This window comes from Lepus europaeus, chromosome 11 (genome assembly GCF_033115175.1).
Source record: "Lepus europaeus isolate LE1 chromosome 11, mLepTim1.pri, whole genome shotgun sequence".
In the NCBI taxonomy this organism is placed as follows: domain Eukaryota; kingdom Metazoa; phylum Chordata; class Mammalia; order Lagomorpha; family Leporidae; genus Lepus; species Lepus europaeus.
Window position 1 is genome coordinate 89,746,572 of NC_084837.1, and position 6,456 is coordinate 89,753,027.

The 6,456-nt window shown below is 48.1% G+C and overlaps 1 non-coding gene across 1 annotated transcript; it reads right to left on the bottom strand.

The window, feature by feature from the left end:
• Positions 1 to 4,016: 4,016 nt before the first annotated feature.
• Positions 4,017 to 4,122, bottom strand: LOC133770650 (U6 spliceosomal RNA). Its single transcript, XR_009867360.1, has one exon. It is a non-coding gene; the product is annotated as a U6 spliceosomal RNA (small nuclear RNA).
• Positions 4,123 to 6,456: the final 2,334 nt, after the last annotated feature.

Consider the following 6,456-nt stretch of genomic DNA (forward strand, 5'->3'; position numbering starts at 1 on the left):
CTGGGGTTGGAGATGACCCGGGTGCATCCCGTTCGTCCCGCCAGGAGCACGCCGCCCTCCCTGGGGGCCACCCTCACCCTCGCAGGCAGCGATGTCGCCCCCCGAACCACGAGCGCCCGAGCGCCTGGCTTCTGGCTGCAGCCCCAGCAGATGATCCACCCCTGCTGGAACTCGGAGGCGCCAGATGGCGCGGGGGGAGCGGGCCCGTGACCTTGGGAGGCGCGCGGGGATCGTCCCGAGGCTCACAGGATTAGTCCGGGCTCCGCGGGGTCTTGCGTTGTCGTTGAATGTCAGGGCCTCCCTGGGCGGGGCGGGTGGGTGGGGAGGCAGGGAGCGCGCTTGTCTTCAAAGACAGGGAGCTGCCTAAATGCCCTTATTTTCTTTCCCATTTTCCATGGCTAATTATGAAGCAACACGTGGCCATTTCAGAAGAAGTGTGGACAGAAACTGAAAGGAAAAATAAGCAGAAAGTAAAAGCCCCCCTCAATCAGCGCCAGGGCAGCGGTTAGGCCACCGGGCACATTTCCGTTCAGTCTTTTTTCTTCACATTTTTCTTGGGCATAGTACAGTGCATTGGAATTTTGAAAATAATTTAGTCTAACAATTAGCGTTTAACTTAGATACTATTGCAATGTTAAAACCAAAGCCCTGTTTGGTCACCATCCACAACTGTAGATTTTTTTTTTCCAGGCTCTCACAGACAACTACTGCGTTTGGTGAACTTCCTTCCAAAGCCTTCAATTTCTTTTCTCATTTACAGGAGTACCTGAAAAAGTTCATGGAGGGTGAAATTAAAAGATAAGTTTAGGGACCGGTGTCGTGGCACAGTGGGTTAAACTGCCATGGTTGGAGTCCCTGCGTGCACCATTTCTGATCCGGCTCTCTGCTGTGGCCTGGGAAAGCAGCAGAAGATGGTCCAAGTGCTTGCGTCCCTGCACCCACGTGGGAGACCCAGATGAAGCTCCTGGATTCAGCCTGGTCCAGCCTTGGCATTCACAGCCATTTGGAGACTGAATCAGTGAATGGAATATCTCTCTCTATCTCTTTGTCTTTTTTTTTTTTTTTTTTTATCTCTGTCTTTCTCGGTAACTTTGCCTCTCAAATAAATGTTTTTAAAAAAAAGGATAAGCTTATCTTGGTACAAACAATTTTGAAATCTATGTGTAGTTTTCTTCCTAATACCCATATTCCATGAACTATTTTTTTTTAACATTTATTTATTTATTTGAAAGGCAGTGTTATAGAAAGAGAGAGAAGGAGAGACAGAATGAGATCTTCCATCTGCTAGTTCACTCTCCAAATGACCACAATAGCCAGGGCTGTGCCAGGCTGAAGCCAGGAGCCAAGAGCTTCATTCAGCATCTCCTACATAGATACAGGGGCCCAGGACACGGGCCATCTTCTGCTGCTTTCCCAGGCACATTAGCAGGGAGCTGGGTCAGAAGTGGAGCAGCTGGGATCTGAACCAGCACCTATATGGGATGCTAGCACTGCAGGTCATGGCTTAACCTGCTTTGCCACAGTGCTATTTGAATTTTTTGAAGACCTCTTGGGTACATGGATTTTACATTTTTTGTACCAAAATAAATCTTCCATGAGTTTTTTGAAGCACCCATTATCGATACCCGTGTTTCATATATCTTTACCTAGTTCACTTATGTATACTCATAAGAAATGTAGAGTATAATAATAATTAATAAATATAAAAATAGGTAATAATATATACATAATTGGATTTATGAATTTTTTGTTTCCATAGTGGTATGTGTTTTCTTTGCAGTATTGCTTTTCAATAACTCATCTGCTTTGACCCCTCTGTTATTTCTTATGTACAAACCACTTTACTCATTTTGTTCCTGATGAATATTGGTTCCAAGGTTTTGCTACGTCGCTCAGTTCCGCAGTGACTGCCTCTCCCCGTGTCCATCTGCACAGGAGCCCAGGTGTCTCTGGTGGCAGGTGCGTGAAGTAGCATTGCTGGGTTTGCGTGGATTCGCCTGAGCCCATGCTGCTAAATTGCCCCCAACAACGTGGCTGCATGTCTGAGCCCACACTCCGAGTCATGCATTTACGAAACTAAGTTTGACTGTGAGGGTGGGGTAGGTGAGTGGTCAGCCCAGCGGCTAAGATGCCGGTCAGGATGCCCACAGTCCATACAGCAGCACCTCAGCTGGACACCTGCTCCTGACTCCAGCTGCCTGCTAATGCAGATCGTGGGAGGCAACAGTGACAGCTCAAGTGCTTGGGTCTCTGCCACCCATGTGGGAGACCTGGGTGAATTCCCAGCCCTGCAGGCATTTGGAGAGTGAACCAGCAGATGCTGGTTCTGTCTCTGCCTCATAACTAAACACATTCTTCCTGTTTCTATAAAATATCTTGGAGACTTCCTGTGTGCAACCTGATACTTGGGCAATTTTAGTGAAGGCCCCATTTGTGTTAGAATATACATCCTCTTTTTTTTCCCTCCGACATCTTGCAAGGTTGAGGTGGTTGCTGCCGTGCCCCGCCCCTCGCCATGCCGCCCAAGGACGACGAGAAGACGCCAGAAAGTCGGCCAAGAAAGATAAGGACTCCCTGAACAAATCTGGAGGCAAGGCCCAAAAGACGTGGTCAAAAGCAACGTTCGGGACAAGCTCCAAACCTAGTTTGACAAAGCTGCCTAGGACAAGCGCTGTAAGGAAGTTCCCAGCTATAGGCTTAGAACTCCGGCTGCGGTCTCTGAGAGACTGAAGATCCGCGGGGCAGCCTTGCAGGTGAAGGACTTCGCACACTGGGCTCAAAGCATGGAGCTCAGCACCCAGAATTCCAAGGGTGGAGCTGCCCCAGCTGCTGGGGACGATGGGACCAGGTCCAGGCAACTGTACATTTGGAAACATAAAACTTTATTAAATAGAAAAAAAAAGTGCATCGTCTGTCGGATTCCAGGTCCTACGCACTCACATATCCGTTACGTTCCCACGTCGTCCATCACTGTGTTAAAAGTCCAGCTCACTGATGAACAAACCCATTCCCCCTCCCGGGCACACGATGAGGCTGTATATCGTGCACTCTTTTCTTGCAATGAGATGTGGCCTCATGAGTGAGTTGTGGCCCGTGGCATGCAAACAGCAGTAACCTGCATCACCGCCAGACCCAGCTCACACGAGTCTCCCTTCTCCACCACGCTGAGAGCCGGCCACGTGTCAACGCCCGAGGTAACCCGGGAGAGCACATTGCACGCCCGCAGAGACTCCGCCGTCCTGAACCCTTGAATGCCTGTGTGGAACAGAGGCATTTCTTCAGTGTTCCATGACGTCACATTAAACTCCATGGAAGAAAGAAACTAGCTCCTGTTTGTTTAAGGGTTCGGCTCCTGATATTTGTGAAAATTGCCAGTATGACTTAAACCAATATCATTTTGCTCTTCACACACTCTACACCTGTATACTTGTTTGTCTTGTTGGTGTCTCAGAATATGAGGGACTGTGTTAGAGTCTCTGAATATGAATTTATTATATTAAGTCTATAAAACTTTGCTGTGTATTTCAGTGCTATATGGTTAGATGTGTACAATCTCATAAGTGTTATAATTTCTTGGACATTTAACATGGAAAATAATTTTGATAATATGGCTAGGGGAACCAGTGCTATGGCACAGGAGGCTAAGCCTCTGCCTGTGGCACTGGCATCCAGTGTGGGCAACAGTTTGTATCCTGGCTGCTCTTCTTCTGATCCAGCTCTCTGCTTATGGCCTGGGAAAGCAGTGGAAGATGGCCCAAGTGCTTGGGCCCCTGTACACACATTGGGGACCTGGAAGAAGCTCCTGGCTCCTGACTTCAGCTTGGTCCAGCTCTGGCTGCTGCAGCCATTTGGGGAGTGAACCAGGAGATGGAAGACCTCTCTCTCGGTCTCTTCCTTTCTCTGTCTGTAATTCTACCTCTCAAATAAATAAATTAAAACTTTAAATTAAAAAAATTTGCTAGGTGTTTTGTTTTTTAAAATGTTTAACTTTCCCATGTAATTTTAAAGCAAATTCTTCTTTTATGAAATGCTTCACGAATTTGTGTATCATCCTTGCACAGGGCCATGCTAATCTTCTCTGTATGGTTCCAATTTTAGTACATGTGCTGCCGAAGTGAGCACTAAAGTAAATATTTTGTATAAACAACACAGAGCTATGTATTTTTAAAATTCAAAATGGAAAATCTTTTAATAGCTAGGTGAGTTTAATCATTCATTTTTTAAAATAAGATCTTAAAATTGCATTTCAAAGGCAGAGTGTTTGAAGGCAGAGAGGGAGAGGCAGAGAGAAAGAGATCTTCCATTTGCTGATTCACTCCCCAAATGACTGCAAAAGCTAGGGCTGAGCCAGGCCCTGAAGCCAGAGGCCTGGGACTCCACAATGGTGGCAGGGGCCCGTGCACTCGGGCCGCCTTCCACTGCTTCCCCAGGAGCATTAGCAGGAAGTACATCAGAAGTGAAGCAGCAGACACTCAAACCAGCGCTCAAATGGGATGCTGGCTTCACAGGTGGCAACTTAACGGACTGCACTACTACGGTGCCAGCCCAGGCCTTTGGATTTTTTTATTAATTAGTTAATTAATTAATTAATTTTTTAAAAAATTTTTTGACAGGCAGAGTGGACAGTGAGAGAGAGAGACAGAGAGAAAGGTCTTACTTTGCCGTTGGTTCACCCTCCAATGACCGCCATGGCCGGCGTGCTGGGGCGGATGCACTGCACTGATCCGAAGCCAGGAGCCAGGTGCTTCTCCTGGTCTCCCTTGCAGGTGCAGGGCCCAAGCACTTGGGCCATCCTCCACTGCCCTCCCGGGCCACAGCAGAGAGCTGGCCTGGAAGAGGGGCAACTGAGACAGAATCCGGCGCCCCGACCAGGACTAGAACCTGGTGTGCCGGCACCGCAAGGTGGAGGATTAGCCTGTTGAGCCACGGCGCCGGCCAATTAATTTTTTTGAAGAGTGGAGAGACAGAGGCAGAGAGATCTTCCATCCACTGATTCACTTCCCAAATAACATCAGACAACAAGCTTAGGCCAGGCTGAAGCTAGGAGCCAGGAGCTCCATCTGGGTGTCCCACAGGGGCGGCAGGGACCCCGTTATTTTAGCCACCACCTGCTGCCTCCCAGGGTGCACGTGAGCGGGAAGCTGGAATCAGCAGCGGAGCCAGGACTCGAACCCAGGGCCTCCAATGTGGGATGTGCGCATCTCGAGCAGTCTTCACCGTGGTGCCAGAGAGCAGCCCCTGTGGTTTCTTGTTTCATTTTCCCCACTGCCCTCAAGTTTTCTGGACTCATTGAATTGTATTCAATCTTTTCATCTGCGGTTCTGCAAGTTGCCTATTCAATTCTATCACTCTGGTGCATAATGTTCTTTCTTGTTTTGATAAAATGTATATAACCTAAAGTTCTGTGGTATTAAGAACAACGCATGGTTGCACAGCCGCCGCCGTGGGTGCATCTCCAGAGCCTTCTCACACTCACCTGCTGAAATCCCAGGCCACTCTGAAAACCACTGTTTCACTTTCCTACCTAGATAGGTCACATAAGTGAAATCCTACAACATTTGCTCTTTTGCGACTGGCTAGTTTCACGTAGCCAAATGTCTTGGAGGTTCATGCATGGGGTAGCATGTGTCAGATTTTCCGTCTTCATTTGACTTCAATAATAGCCCTTGTAACATTCTTTTTAAATAACAACTTTATTAAGAGAAAACTCACATACCGTAAAATTCACCCTTCTCAGTGTACAATTGAGTATTGTTAGTATACTCATAGTTTTCCGACCATGACTGTTACCTAACTGCAGAATATTCTCATGACCCCCACCCCGACACACACCCTGAAAAATCCTATGGCCATAGCAGTCACTTCCAAGCCTCCCTCCCTTCGGCTCTTGGCAACCACTAATCCACTTTCCCCCTCTGTGGATCGGCCCTGCTGGACATTCCACGCAAATGAGATCATGCAACACAGGACACGTTGTGTCTGACTTCCTCGTTGCTGCGATGTCTTCAAGGGGCCTTCGTGCTGCAGTGGGAATCCACGCTTCACTCCCCTTTCCGGTTGAATACCGTGCTCTCGGGTGCGTACCCCACGCCGTGCGTATCCACGCCTCGGCGGATGCACCGTGAGTTTCTCCACTGGGTCCCTGCCGTGAATAACGCTGCTATGAACGTGTGTGTGCAGGTTTTCGTGTGAACATGTGTTTCCCATTTTCTTGGGTATGTACCAGGAGGAGAATCGCTGGATTACGTAGTAACTCTATGTAGAACGTGTTGAGAAACTGCCAAACTGCTTTCCAAAGTGGCTATCCCATTTTACAATCCCACCAGGGTTTCAGTTTCTCCACTTCCTTGCCAATACTTATTATTGTCTGTCTTGTTCATTATAGCCTGTCTGGTGGGTGTGGCAAGGTGTCTGTGGTTTCCAGCAACATTTCCCCAGTGACCACAGGTACTGAGA